General features: G+C 35.7%; 1 long non-coding RNA gene across 1 annotated transcript; it reads right to left on the reverse strand.

The window, feature by feature from the left end:
• Positions 1-480: 480 nt before the first annotated feature.
• LOC107095791 lies at positions 481-12,734 on the reverse strand. The gene is made up of 3 exons (XR_001481758.1): positions 12,509-12,734; positions 2,813-2,956; positions 481-566 (listed from the first exon to the last, which is right to left on the reverse strand). It is a non-coding gene; the product is annotated as an uncharacterized LOC107095791 (long non-coding RNA).
• Between the last annotated feature and the right edge of the window lie 2,958 nt (positions 12,735-15,692).

Raw genomic sequence — 15,692 nt, forward strand, 5'->3', positions numbered from 1 at the left:
AAAAAAGAAATTCATATGAAATATAAAAGCAAAAAAAAAGAGACCACTAGATGAGTTCCACAACCACTTTGTCCTTCGAAAGCAAATATCTAAGTCTGTGGATCCAATTAGAATTGTATGGATTACTGTACATAAGGCCAGCAACAAAAAAAAAACATTTTTATTCTCATTATGAATGTTCAACCAACCTTAGCAATACTACATTTATATAATTTTATTCTGCTTGCATCTTTCATCAGGATGAAGACCTCTGCCACAAAGCTCATTTCCTCTAAGGCGGATGTCCTAAACTTTTGCACCAGTATCATGTCATTGCAAATCTTCCAGGATATGTGTGTGGTCCTGATGTGTCTGCATGTAAAAATGTTAAGGATGGGGTCTAAACAAGGGATCCAAAAAGCCTAATAAAAATGTCTCCTGACAAAACGTAAAAGGCTGTAGGTTTGATTTTCCACTTAAAAAAAGAAAGCCCAAACCTTTGTATCCTATGCTGTCTTGATCCAGTTCTGTTTCCAGTACAGGAGATGAAGTGATGACCTCATTGCCTCCTTGATGTTTTTCTGGATCTGTTTATATTGTTACAGCATAAAGAGAGAAAAAGAAAATAGATTTAAGAACATCTATATGGCAGCAGATTCCCTGTAGCATTACCAACACCTCGTATCAAAAATAGCTTCAAACACATTAACTTACTTTCTTGAAAAATTTATTTTATATATATTTTTTTGAACTTAAATATAAAAATAAAATTTTATAAAGGCAAAAAAAAAATAAAATCATTTGGCAGTGTTTTCTTTTTATTAGAATGCACACTTCAACTGATTCTGTGTAAAAGCACCTTTTTTTGTTTTAATGTTAGCATTTAGTTTTCCTCTGTATCTGGTCTATCCATTATGGTCAGTTTAACATGAAATAAAGTTCATTTTTCTCCTAGCAGAATGTGGCACCCACACTAAATACATACATAAAACATAATGCAATCTCAAAGAATATTGACATTATAAAATGAGAATGTTTCTCTGAATTTTAAAACAGACAAAACAGAAACTTCCAAAAAGCACTGGAGGGTCTGTGGGACTGTCTGCACAGTGCTAGCAATTCAATTTCAATTCATTTCAGTTTATTTATATAGTGCCAATTCACAACACATCTCATCTCGAGGGAATTTACAGTTCAAGGCACTTTACAGTCAAATTGATTCAAAGTTTTCTATCTAAGGAAAACCAATTGAATGCATCGACTCATTGACTCGAATGCAATCCCTCACACTAAGCATGCTTGTAGCAACAGTGGAGAGGAAAAACTCCCTTTTAAGGGAGCAGTGATTTACATGTGACAACAACCTCCTATGAGCTCAATATTACCAAACTAAGCATTGAAAATACAGAAAAAGAGGCCTGAACAGAAAATATTCATACCTTGTTTGAATTTTTCAAAACATTTGTGGATATACAGTATGTGTTACATAATGAAAAATAACATAAAAAACAAAGTAGATCATTGGGTTAAAATACTAAAAGAGAAATATAAACATATGTCTCATGTGTTTGCCAGAACATAAAGAAAACCAAATATATTCCAGCATTAGAATTAGTAAGCATGTATCCATATTAAAAAAAATAATAACAATTAGATTTTTGGATTGCCCTGTCCAGAGTGCAGAACTCTATATAACAGGTCTGGAACGCCAGCTGAAAAGGTCTGTTAACATTTGACTTCTTCACAATCTGATAGATTTAAGCAACTTTGTGTGGAACATTTGGCCAAGAGAACATGTATGTTGGTGGCAGACTTCTATTAGATCCCAAAATTAAGCCAAAACATGTTTCTAAAAAAAGTTTTATGACTTACACAGCCAAGGTTTTTACATTTATTGATATTTTTTCCTACTAACTGACCATTTTTGGCTAAATTGTGCAGGATATATGTCACACTCTATGTAAAAACTAAACAATTAACCTTACTCTAGAAATGCTATAACTATATATAAGTTATACTTCTATAATTTATAAACCAGCTGAACAAACTATGTGAAACATATTCTTCGTACTGCCCAAATACATGTTAAGGTGAGGTTAGATCAAAGTCTCTTTTTCTTGTTAGAAGGAGAAAGTGAGAATAAATCAATGTTGTCTATTCAGAAGTAGAAAAAATAGATCAAAGAAACTGTTTTAGAGGTTTAGTTTTATACAGTACCACTAGAGGGCGCCATTGGTTCACACCATTTGACTTAATCGTTAGAAATAGCATTACCCATTTATCTATAGTTGTGTACTGCTTATACTGTACACTTTTCCTGATTTCTGATCAGAAACTGAAGGCCTAACCCCACATTTTAGGGCATTAACACTGCTTTTCTGAATCTTGTGATTTAGTCATTTAAAGACATATTAAACAACCATAAAACTGTAGAAGCAAGATAAATAATATTTAGATAAGACCAGTATAATACAACTATATTATCGTTTACTTTTTACAGTGAGCAGTAATCACTTCCAAAACCTGTTGAATTATATGTACAGTGCATTTATTTTTGAAAGATAATATAAAACAAGAATAATAAAAGAAAGCTTCTTGCACATTGTGCAGAATCTTGATGAATATGAATTTAATGTCATTCCTTAACGTAAAGGAACATAGATGTAAGAAAAAACACTTTTTTGTTTTTCAAATTTTGTGACTTTTTTGAAGCCACAGGAGGACAGTTTAGCTAAAACTAAAAGCAGATGAAGTTTTGTGGTCCAGATAAGCATGGGAAATCCAATAATATTAGTATTCTTTTCACTCTGCTTTCTCTCATTCATTTACTCACCCAGGAGATTATCACCTAATGAGATGTCCTTCCCTCGGCTCTGCTCCAGCTGGATGACAAAGAGCAGGCTGATGAGAAAGAATAGCTGAGCAGCCACCATAGTCTCAAAAGAGCCAGTTTGCCTTCAGGAAAGCCCTCATAAATCTGCAGGAAAGAGACAGGGGTAATTTGTGTTTCAGTTTTGCTCGATACTTCATGTGTCATTCCGCAGTAGTCCATTAAAGCATAACTATTATCACTACTAATCATTTCAAGGATTGTTATCATATTTTAACAGTTTCACAGGGATTTTTCCTCAGCTTATCTCCCAATGGTGAGTTCTAGGGAATTATAGATGAGACTGAAAAAGGAATAGAGTACAGAGAGCGTTCCTGTACCAGACTGGCAAATATGTAGACTTGTTTTTTGTGTGAAATTCCACTGTAGATGAGAGAAATCAGACAGATGGACCTTTCTCTGAAACAAACTCAACAGCCACTGGTTTCAATGTGATTCATCAGTTACAATGAGCTGCTCTCCTTTTCAAGCAGCTCAGCTTCTACATTTTAAATCTAAATGCACTTTACTATCAGTACTGATCTTCAAGCATCCCAACAAAATCCCATGTGGCCACCAACAACCTAGCTCGATCCGTGCAGCATGCAAACATGCTCACAATTACCTGCTGCAACCTCTATTCAATCCCCACACCCCTCTAAACAAAGCAGAGACACACAATTTACACACAAACACATGAAACACCCCGTCACTCTCAAGTGGTTATAGTGATGAGACACGTTAACTGTGCCAGGCAGGGAAAAATAGGGAAGTCAGTTTCTAGTGATCAGCCATCTGTGGCACAAACAGCTCTGCAGCTTGCCCAAGCTGTCTGAAGGATATCCAGAATCACGAGACATCTTGGCTCCCCGCGGCTGCCGGCTCTGTGCAACACTTTAATTGTTCAAGGAATACATGGCAGCAGCCAGCTTGAGTAGAGCATGAGTCCAAAGCAAATGTACTCCTTACACACAAGTTTCTTTGTATGAGTTGGGAAAGGTATAACTGTGTAGAGCAGTCAGCATTTTGCCCTCTTTACCAATCAGAAGCAGTGGCTCTTCATTCATTATGAGGATGATGACAAGACTGTGAAAATAGCAAATATGAAAAAAGTGATCGTAATACAATATCTATAAGACAACATACTTTCATATCTGGAGGTGAAATGTGCACAAAGAGAGGAAACAATTTGAGCGACATTTTAACAATTTGAAAGCTTTGCTACCCGGTCAAAAATACAAAAAAAACCAGCTCCTACAACATGCAAAACATATAAAATGTTGCAATAGTAAAAAAAAAAAAAAAAGCATTGAAATGTTTGTGGAGAAATACAGAGAAGGCTTAGTTTCTGGTTGGAGTAGATATAGTAAGTGCAAAGTCTTTCATAGCCTCTAACTGTTTTTTTTTTTTTCCTTTTTCCAAGATTGCCCTATAATTATTTCCATCTATTTCTAATCAACTCTGAACAGTTGCCCCCTTTTTTTTAAAGAAAGCATTCCCAGTTTGTCTGTACCAGTCAAGATTTGTGCAAAATAAATACATTTGCTGCACTAGTTTTCCCTTTAAGATACTCAGCAATTATATACTAAAATTTATAATAAAATGACAGAGCAATTGTATGCAGACTGCAACTTACTGTCAACAAGTTTTTACAGCTGAATTCTGTTTTTATATAGAAAATAAAACTTAAGTACTTAAGTGTACGATTAAGTCTAGTGTGGGCAATTGTTATGAAGGCCTGGATGTGGAGAAAAATACGCTCATCTCAAAAGTCTGTGCCTGTATTAAATACTTTTATTGAAGAGTAAGAAATAAGTAGTTTTAGGTTATCTGTAGTGTTAAAGGAATTGGTTGAAAAAAGATTCTTCTTTATCATTTAAATTGTCTGTGTGGCAACATTTTCAATACTTAGATTAACAAATAAACAAATCGTAAGCCCTGTGTGAATGTCGTGTTTGATCAGCCGTTGCCCACTCACAGTTGTTTGTCTCAGCTTCATACAAAATGATAAAGTCTGTTTCACCATTCCCAATGAGTTTAAATTACAATTACTCTTCCAAATTTATAAATCTACAATTATTAACACTGAGCAGATTACCTGAATAAAATTTAAGACGGCAAAGATTTTGATATTCTTACTGCAAGCACAAGGTTATTTTTTTATGCTTTTTGTCTTAAAGACCAGCCTATTTTGAGCCAAGCATACACCAACTAAAAAAGTTAAAGTTAAATCTTGAGTGGAATATTCCTCATTTTCCATGCAGTGTTTAAACAGCTTGTGAGTTGTTAATGTGTTTTTTAGAAATACAAAAAAGGCATTTCCTGTCCATTTCCACAAATCTAAATTCACATTTAATCTCATAAGCTATATATGTTTTTATGCCTTTATAACATTCTTTTTTTTACCAATACAACTGATCCCCAGTACCTCATCTTGTTTAGGACCCAGTCCAAATCTCCCATACATAAGCATTGTGATTTTTGCAACCCCACACAAGTATTTTCATTTCAGAACCTATTTACCCAGTAATATTCCAGGATATACATTTCTCTATTCTATATTTTCCACTTTTTCCATGTGATCCTGTGTTGATGAATCCTATATGTCCACATGGACTTGGTATTTTTGTATGAAATATTCTAATCTACCCTGAAGTGAGAATATTGTTCTGCAAATCTAGTAAATATGCTGATTTTTCAAAAGATATGAGCTGGAAATCATTCAGTTCTAATATGATATGCAGCTTGAATCTCTTTCATTCCACTGAGATGTGCTTTCATAAAAACACTATACACATTAATGTGGGAGGATTGCATTTGCAGAGTAATGAATATTAAATGTAGGTGGTTTTGATACCACGACATTGTTTACATCCACCCAGCATGAGTCTGAGAGAAGAAAGACAATAGAATGTCACAAAACTATTAGAGTGGATATCTGTGGAGATTCTCAGTCATCTAGGTCATGATCAAGCTTGAAAAGTTCAGTTTAAGCAACTGTTTATGTTTTCTTGAAGATATTTTGACTCTCATCCAAGATGTTTCTTCAGTTCTAACTAGTATTGGGGAGCACTGACATTAATATACTGAAATTCTGAAGGTGGCTCTGATCCCTCCTATTGTATTGGCCATGGAGGTCACCTAGGGGAGTTAATGGTCATTAAGGAGTTTAACTCCCTCCTCAGAGTGGTTTTGGTCACATGTTTCATTGAAGTGTGAGTCAGGTGAGGGTGGTGGCAGGTGAATTTTCTCTTTATTGTCCCTAAAAGTGCTTTGTAAGTAGGTGAAAGGTTATGTCTAAGACCACCTCCTCTGTTGAGAGATGGTTTTTCCAAATTAGTTAAGATGGCTTCCTTAACACCTCGTTCAACCATCTTTCTTCCTTGGCAGAAATATGGATGTTGCTGTCCTCAAATGAGTGTCCTTTAGCCTTCAGGTGTAGGTGAGCAGCTGAGTCCTGTCCTGAGAAGTTGGCCCCCATGTGTTGAGCCATGTGCCTATATAGCGGTTGCATTGTCTCTCCAATGTACCTGTCTGTGTACCCTTCTCTACACTGAATGGCGTAAACCACGTTGTGCACCTTGTTTCTGGGTGTCTTATCTTTGAGGTGAACCATTTTTTCGTCTCGGGGTGTTGCCCGCTTTGAAGAGGAGGTCTTAGACATAACCCGTCCCCTATTTACAAAGCTCTTTAAGGAAAAATACCCAAAATATTCACCTCTCACCTGCCCTGTTGACTCCAATCTGTCAAGGGAGTTAACCACTCATCAGTACTCCCTAATGACCATTAACAACCCTGAGATGACCTCCATGGCCAATCTGTTAGGTGGGATCAGAGCCACCTTTTGTTCCCCATAATTATTTGTTAGACCTACAGTATATTAATCTCAATTCTCTCCAACACTAGTTAGAACTGAGTAAGCCTCTTTGATGTGAGGCAAAACATCTTCTACAAAACTTCACATTGCCTAAACTGAACTTTCCAAGCTATTACATTGAAGAAAATAATCAAAATGAAATTATATTTAAACATAGCATGAATGGAAGAAAATAAACTGCTCTCTGGGTTATTCATAAGATGCTAATAATGGCAGCAGAAAAAAATATTTATGGAAATTATTGCACTCCAGGAAATCTACTGTTAACTCTTGAATGAAAAGACCAGAAATGCTGCAGTTGCAGCGCAAAGACACTGTAGGCCTTGTGTATTTTAATATAATTTGCAGAGCTGGATTAGTGCAAAAGGGAATGGGGAATCTAATTTGCATAATAAAGATAATTTGCACCTTATTTATGACAAAAATCACACATGCATTAACTATTGAAAATTATGAAATATGACCATAGTGAAAAACGTGGGAGTGAAATATTCTTTAAACCCATCTGTCCAAGATCTGAACAAACAGGAAGAGCCTGTGGTTAAAAAGAAAAAGGGGAGGCTGGTGTGCTCCCACCGCTTCTGTCTGCAAGGGAATAATCACTGCTTATCTTCTAACACACTGTCAATAAGATACCGCAGACAGCAGACCGATCATATACTGTAGAGAGCACTGGACCGTGAACAGGATCAGCTTTCCCCAACCTCCCCCCCGCTCAACGGAGAACCATTTTTCCACCCTTCTTGATTTAATCCTACATACTTATGGAGACAGATGTTTGCAATATGTTCAAAGTGGAAGGGAAATACAACACAGTAAACCTGTTAAGCTATGTAACGCTGACACTAGAGCTGCTGTTGCACTCATGCCACACGTGTTGGTTTAAAAATTAGTTTTAGGTGGATCTGACCACCTTAAAGTTCAATACTCAGGTGGCGATAAAACTTTTAGCTTAATTAGTTTGAACATTCATTCAGCAATCTCCTGTGGATTCCACTTAAAAAATATCAACACATATAGAGGGTTGATCATGATATTCAGTTAGTTAAATAATATTAACATTTGGTAACTTCATGTGTTTTGTAGCAGTTGTACATATGTAAATCATTTGTAAAGATCTCACACTTTTTATAAAATACAGTCACCCATCCACAAAAAAAGCAATATATAGGTATCATGTAGATACAGCCATTTACTTTCGTACACCTTTATACTGCAAGGCCAATGTGCAATAGTATAGTGGGGTAATTGTTGTATTCTAGATGACATATATACAATAGAAGATACGAAAATATAATGAAGCTCACTAATCAGCAAGGGTTGTTTTGTGGAAAATGTAAGAATGTTTTTACACACGTACCCTCATCAGAAATGAATGAGGCGCAACATCCAGGTAAGTAATTGTAAATAACTGTAAATAAACAGACGTGTATCATTGGAGAAATGAATAGGTCAAAAATGTTTAAATTAAAAAAAAGTATATATATATATATATATATATATATATATATATATATATACTTTATATATATACTTTTACTTTTATAACAATATATGTACTGATCAGGTTCATTTGTCAGATTTATGTAGCTTTTAATAACAACCTTCAAGCAGGTTTTAAACATACTTTTCATTAAGCCCATAATTCAGTTTTTTTTGTTCTTTACACATTAAAATACATTATAAAATGGTAACACTACATAACCTGGGATTTTTTGTTTGTTCTTTTCAAAGAAACAAAAAAAAGCTGTTTTTATAATTTTTTCAACCATTGCATTCTGACAAATTTTGGTTTAATCATCCATTCAGTTTTTACCAAGAACATAGTTCCTAAATATAATTGTTGAAAGAAGCTCTCCTAAATTTGAACTTCCAAGTGGAATGGCTGGCGATTCCTTTGTAAATCTAAACCTAAAATGCACTGCAGCTGATAAAAGTCAAAAAAAAAAATGGCTGCTTTAATAAACATAACTGCACCTCAGAGGGTTGTGTCTTTTTCTTCACACTCAGAATTTTAAATATTTTATTAACAAATGTGGGTGTCCAGGTGGACCCACCTCATGTTCGCATTCTTGGGTTGTTGAAAGAGGGTGTTCCAGTGGACCAGGTTTTAAGTCCTTAAATGAGGGTTTTTCCAGGTGGATCAATTGGATCAATGTCCCTCAACACTTTCAGAGCCTTGCCTGGTTTTGGGAGTGAAGAGCAACATGGAAACTTTCCGCTTTCTAGAGTGCTGTTTAGGGTTTTCCAGGCTGCAATTCCATTTGCAGAGCCTCATTGAAGTTTCTCCAGAGTTCATTACCATTACTTTAAGTCTCCTCTAAGGGTTTTGCTGCCTTTCTTAAGGGTTTTCTTGGGGTTTATTTACATTCAGTTCAAGTAAGCTCCTTGGTAGGTTCCTTGTTGAGCTCCTTCGCATTTTGCTTGTTGAGGTAATTTATAGGTTCATGGTGGAGCTCCTTCATGAAACCGTGTCCTTAGAGCACCATGAAAAACTTTTTACATCTTATAGTCACCCTACAAGTAGAGATTTCTGTGGAATTCCCATACTACATGGCCAGATCTTAGATAAGCTTCCCAATGGGTTAAAGCCTACACTCCACTGTGGGTCCTCAACTTGAGTTGAGCACCCGAAAAGATTACTCGTAGGTTCTAAATGCACCTGACTTTGGCCAGAGTTCAAGCCACCTGAACTTTGCCCGTGGTCGGAATTGTCTGAATTTCACCAAGGGTCCCCCATGCCTTCTTGTCAAGTCCAACACCTCATGCTGCTGACCAACAGGCTTACCCATCACCACTGTCAGCCATTGACATCGTTTCATGTCCTCTTTCACCACTGCCTGCCTCCAGAGCTCAGTCTTCCCCACCATCATCAACCTCTTGTTCTCATGACTAGCTGCCCTATGACGTACATCTATTATTATCATGCCAGCTCTCATGGGTCCCTGACCTAGGAAAACTGGTGGACATCCAAGGTTTACTGTATGCATCTTTGTTGAAAATCTGAACTTCATCTTCGCTGCTGCCAGCCTCCAAACTGGACCTTATAGTACCTTCAGCCCCAGAACTTAGGATAAAGCCTAGAACTTGCCCACCAAAACCTTTTTTTGATTGGGTGGGCTTTGAGGTAGCCTTTTTTCTGCCCCTATTGAGGCTGCAATGAGGCTGCCCCTATTGAGGCTGCAATGATTCTGTTTGGAGCCCCCATTTTAAAGCACACTTTTCCCATCCTGATGAGGGAGAAGTATTTTGTAGTGACCTCTGGGTAATAGGTTAGTTTACCCAGTCCTTTGTTTATTCTGAACATTTAGAAATATTCTATTGTCTTCTCTGTGTATTTCTCTCTCTACCTAAGCCAATTAGTAATTAGTAGATTCAATTAATCATTTTATTCTTATTTAGCCCATAGCTTGCACATTTTTTGTGTTGTTTAAAGGGGTCTACTAATGTGCTCTGAAAATATCAATTTCTGGATTTTTAGCTCAATGGCATACAAAGGGTTTCCAGTTAAGGTGAACATTGTTGAATATTATATTAAATTAATATTTTATACTGTGTATATGCTCTATTTGTTTGTAAACATAAATTGGTCAAATTTTAAAAATCAAATATTGTTTCGATTTATTTTTTTCCTTAACAAATGCTTGATGTGTAAAATAAGTTTGATGTGATTGCTTACATGGGCCTGATTTGTCAGTTCATGGAAGACTAATGCAGGTTGCATTGTTTGGGTGTGCACGTGATGTTGCACTGTGCACCCTCTCATTTATCGGGCCACTTTGCTGAATCTCCTCCTCCATTGACACATTGGCAAGAGAACAAAGGGACGTTCTTACCTTCAACATTGTGCTTATAAAAAAAAATTGCCTGTGTGAATGCAGGAGCAAGTGCCTCTTCTCTTCTTTCATGCATGTGCACCACACTGGTGTCTTTCAACTTGTCACCAGAGGGGGCAAACATCTGCAAAAACTTATGAACTCTCATTAAGCTCCTTTAAGTGTGTATATACCTGTGTATTGTGTATTTACATTACCAAGAGCTAATGATAGAAGGTATGACATTGCACAATAAGGAAGGGGGGGATATAAAATAAGGATATATGTTATTTTTATGCTGTTTAACATCTAGTCTCAATCAACCAATTATCTACCATTGTTCCTATGTAGTTAAAAGAAATCTATTAATAGTAAAAGTTGTCTTGTTAGCCAATCAAAAAAAAGAAATGCTTTAACTTGTTATGTCCTCGAGTGCAAACCCTAGTAATGTTTACAATTTTTTCAGTTGTTTAAAAGTAAATAAATTATATTGAGGCAACTTTTAAAAGGATTTATTTATAACCTAGGACTCCACTGAAAAAAGTTTTTTTTATTAAAAAAGATTTTCCATGTTAAATACAGGTTAAATAAATCAATTGTTTTCCAAATCAACACTTTTTATTAATTTTACTCAAAAGATTTTTTCTTCATATAGTATAAATTTAAAGTAAAAATAGTGTGAGGGAGTGAAATTCAATCAAATAGTGTTCTAAAGATGTAAAAATTTTTTGAAGTTACTATTACTGTTTATTCATGAAATTAGTTTTGAAGAATTTACCTAATATATGACTTCACATTCAAACTTCCAGTTGACATAGGAAGTTTTGGACTTGGAACTTGACTGAGAACTTGCACCTTTTGACTTTAAACATCACTGGATTACTACTACCATGTTTATATCTTTGAAATACTTAACTGAAAACATAATTTCCTTCCACCATGAGACACTTTATCAAGGACTAATCCAAATCCTAATTTTGAATGAGAAAAAAGAACATCTTTCCTTTTTCTCCTATGTTAGTGTGCGAATTTTCTATGGTAGGGGTTATTTCTATTCATGATGATGTCAAAGCCAATTCTACCTGAGTTTCTACATCCCTGTGCACATCTGCCATTATTCATGAGTGAGTCTGCAGAACAAACAGCACCGGGGTGCAATGTGAAAGCAGGGGGCACAACCAGGAAGCATGATTCACTGACAAATTCTGGAATCTAAATCAAGAGCGCAGTGGGAAGTATGTGAAAGAGCGAACCCATACTATGAAGACAGACAGCCATGGATATTTGATGTCCCCAAAACAGACAACACACCTGCATATATTACTGTCACAAAGCCAAAGTCATACATCACATACTTTTACATTACATCTAGAGAAGCTGAGAGATCTGAGGAGTTCTTATCAAAGCATGGCAGTTATCGCTGACATATAGCTGTGTCTTTTGAGGGGACAGATGAGGAGAGAAACACAAGCTTTAATCAGTGAATCTATAGCGCATCAACGGAGCTATAAATGCGACACATTTTTTTCTAAATTTTTTTAAAAGTAGTGTCCTAGAAATTTTTTTTTAAAGCTTGATTTATAGCTAATGTGACAGTTCTTAATGAGTCTGATATCTGTTCAACATTTCATTATAATTCTTTGTCACAACAAAGGTTTGAAGGTAAGGTATATTTTTTCAGTATTGCTTATCTATTTAATTAATAAGGGAGGTAAATGTAATCAAACCAAATGTATTAAAAGAAAGACAACAACTTCCACACTCACCAATTTGTGCTGTGCATCAACCAACACTCAGCTCTAAAGCACGTGCACAATGTCTCCATCCTCCTCTATCACACTCAAATTGCAGTAAGAGGCTTTAAATCCTCTCTTTCACCTTTTATTTTACTACAACTATAGATTCTCAGTCAAACTAAAACCCACATTTTAAGTTAATCACAGGAATGATCACAACTTCGTAACTTACCCTTCCTGATTGTATATCTTCTGTTACTGTTCCATTTTCTTGGGAAAAAAGCTGAAAATTTGCCTTTTTCTCTCTGTTGCTGAAGCATCCAAGTAGTCTACAATAAAAGAGAAAAGGAACAAATGTGTAGGTTGTAGACCTGGAGTAGAAGGAACAGTGGGGGAGGTGAAGGGGTGAGGGTGGTTGGAGGGGAGGTCAGAAGAAAGAAAGAGCCTATATGCCAGAGGATGAGCCTGAATAATCCATCTGTGATCCAGGAGGCGCTATCAGATGGGCAGCATACAAATCACCAACCTTCCTCTGCAGCAAGTGAGGTCCAGTATCCTCAGGGTCCTAAGGCAGACAGCACAAGGCAGAAAGATTTATTATGCCCAAAGATTCATCAAATACTATAATACATTTAATTTTTTTTAACTACATTGTTTAAATTTTCCAGTAATAGATCAAAGTAAACATTGTATTTAATTCTGTCTAAATCACATTTGATATTAGATGATTTATGATTTACTTGTTACAGCATGCAATGTAACAAGTAAACTATAAATATAAACACTGTCAAATTTATTTTGCTATATAATCTAAGCTTATTTGCATGTATCTGTTAAATATAGTTAAAGGTTTTCCCTTGTTGAAGATTGATGTTAAGAAATGTTTTGACAAAATCACCAGAGACATTATTATTATATTATTGGTGAAAATTGCTTTTAACTAAATGTAACCAAAGCATTTTTTGCAGGATAATTGTAAATCCAAATGCTAATAGAAAAAATGTGTGGATTAAGCTGGCTTAAGAACCACTTCGGTCAGGTGATGCTATAATACAGTTTAGATAGTTGCTTCGCAATAACCACACAACCATAAGCCAATATTGATAACTTGCCTTTTCAAAAGTCAGTCTGCTGAAATCAGCGGCCGTGTGTGCATTCAGCTGGTATCACTGGTATTGTGGAGGCAAAGATGTAAGATAAGAGTTTCTGTTACTGTATATCTGGTTGTGCTCAGCATTGCTAGCCTCCTGCCTCATAGAGTTATCTGAATTTCATTTTGCTTACCAATATATTTCCCCAATATAGATCCTGGTCTTAATAAGGGTGACTCCATTTCAACCAATGTCTAATATTAAGTTTGGTGGGTGATCTATGTAGCTGTACACTGACTGGATAACTTTTAAGAGTGCATGGCATCACGGACATTTGAAGACTAATTAAAATCTGTAGGACACAATCAGAAAACTGAAATTTTTTTTAACTAAACCAATAATAAAATTATCAAAGTCAGACACTAAAATCCTCTTTCTCGAATAACCTATTCAGAGGAACGGTCAAATATCATGCACTTTGTTTGGTTCAACCTTGTGCTGTCCTATTGACCAAAGGGAATGGAGTATTGACAGCAGGTGTGCAATAATTGTGCCAATAGTGATTTTGTCAAAAACAAAATAATCCTACAATTGATTTTTATTTTCACCCATACAAATGCATGATATTAAAGGTTGTATTTTTATTTTTTGTGTTAACTTGTGCTGCTGCAATATAAGATAAAATCTCTATTACCTGCTATCACCGCTGTCTGGACACAGTTTGAAATTCACTGTACACTCAGCTCGATTTTTTTTTTTTGGAAACAAATCACCAAAGACAGGCTACCTGCAGAAATCCAAGGGAAAAAGCCCAGTATGTTGTTGCAATATACTGAAACATCTTTCTACTGTGGTTCCCAATCAAAAATGTCTCCCACAGGGACTGTGTTTAGCTGCAGAAACACGTCCCTAGTGCTTTTAACGCACTAATAACTTTAAATAGCTTTAGGTTCATTTTAAATCTGTATTCTGGTACTATACAGAGGACTGTACTTCTTTTTTTAAACCGTCTTTATATTTGAAAATGTTTGCTCCCGCATTAAATGAATAGCTTCCCTGATAATTGATTTTGTTATTCTTAATTGAAAACTGTGTCCACTGTGATTGATGTGTGCATCAGCTCCTGTGTAATGATGCATGTAACAAACAGAGAATTGATCTGCAATTTTACTCACCAGGTATTCCTTCAATTCAGCCAAGCGCAGTGTGACAAGCTCAGTGGATTACACAAATCAGGCTGAGACAAGGTTAATTAGCCAAAACCTTTCTAAACCAATGTTCATTTCTGGCAAAAAAAAAAACAAAAAAAAAAAAAGGAAAATAATCATTGTTAAGTAACGCATTTATTTCTTAGTGACAATAAATCAAACAACTTAAGACAAGACAGAGTTCAATCAAGGGACCTTTATTGGTTTTCCTTTTTGGTATTCACACAATAGAAACCAACGGATGAGGTAGTGGAAAAGGAGCACCACGCTGCATGACAATTTTTTTTTTTCCTTTTCAGTTGTGATCTTATCTTCAGTGCTCTTATCGGGATTCGTCATCTAAGTCAGCACTTTGGGTTTGAATTAACCTCAAGTCAATATCACGGTCATCGATCATGCTGACAGGAGCAGATTTCTGAGTGGGACATCGGAAAGATAATCATCTGGAGAGGAAACATGCCCTCCTCTAGAAGGAATGTTGCTTCACTGTTTAGAATGACAACACCACTTGTTGGCTGAACCTTGAGGGAAGAGAGACAAAAGACAGACAGTGTATGTTACAGTTAATCATCAGAAAAGCAAAAAGTAAATCAGTGGAAAAGGACTTTTAAATCTTAATACCACAGGCAGCTACATTCAACAGATGCTCGTTGAGTGACTGACAAGCATGTTTCAGCATCTTTATTATTTCTAGATGCAATTCATAAATTTTGAAGAAACAACAAATGGTAAATGGACTTTATTTATACAGTGACTTTCTAGTCCCTTAAAGGACTTAACAATAGAGCCAAATTTACCCAATTACTCTCATGCAAATGTAGATAGGCAGGCAGGCTGGTAGATAATTGGTAATGCGTTTTCAGAGGCCTTTTTTGACCTTTAGGAAAAAATAAATATTAGAATAAGTGAGAAACAAATGAAAAGTCAATACTTTGATGCCACAATATATATAATGTGTTCTAGTTCTCTGAAGCAATTCAACATACAAGTAAATATGGAGTTGAAACTGTTAACTGTTCACAGTTTCCAAAAGTTGTCATGACTCAGAACAGAGGACCCAGTATTCAAGGCAATACAAACAGTGGGATTATTCAAAAAGGTGTTTATTTAAAAACTG

The sequence above is a fragment of the Cyprinodon variegatus genome, unplaced genomic scaffold, assembly GCF_000732505.1.
Source record: "Cyprinodon variegatus isolate N-32 unplaced genomic scaffold, C_variegatus-1.0 Scaffold573, whole genome shotgun sequence".
Taxonomy (NCBI): Eukaryota; Metazoa; Chordata; class Actinopteri; order Cyprinodontiformes; family Cyprinodontidae; genus Cyprinodon; species Cyprinodon variegatus.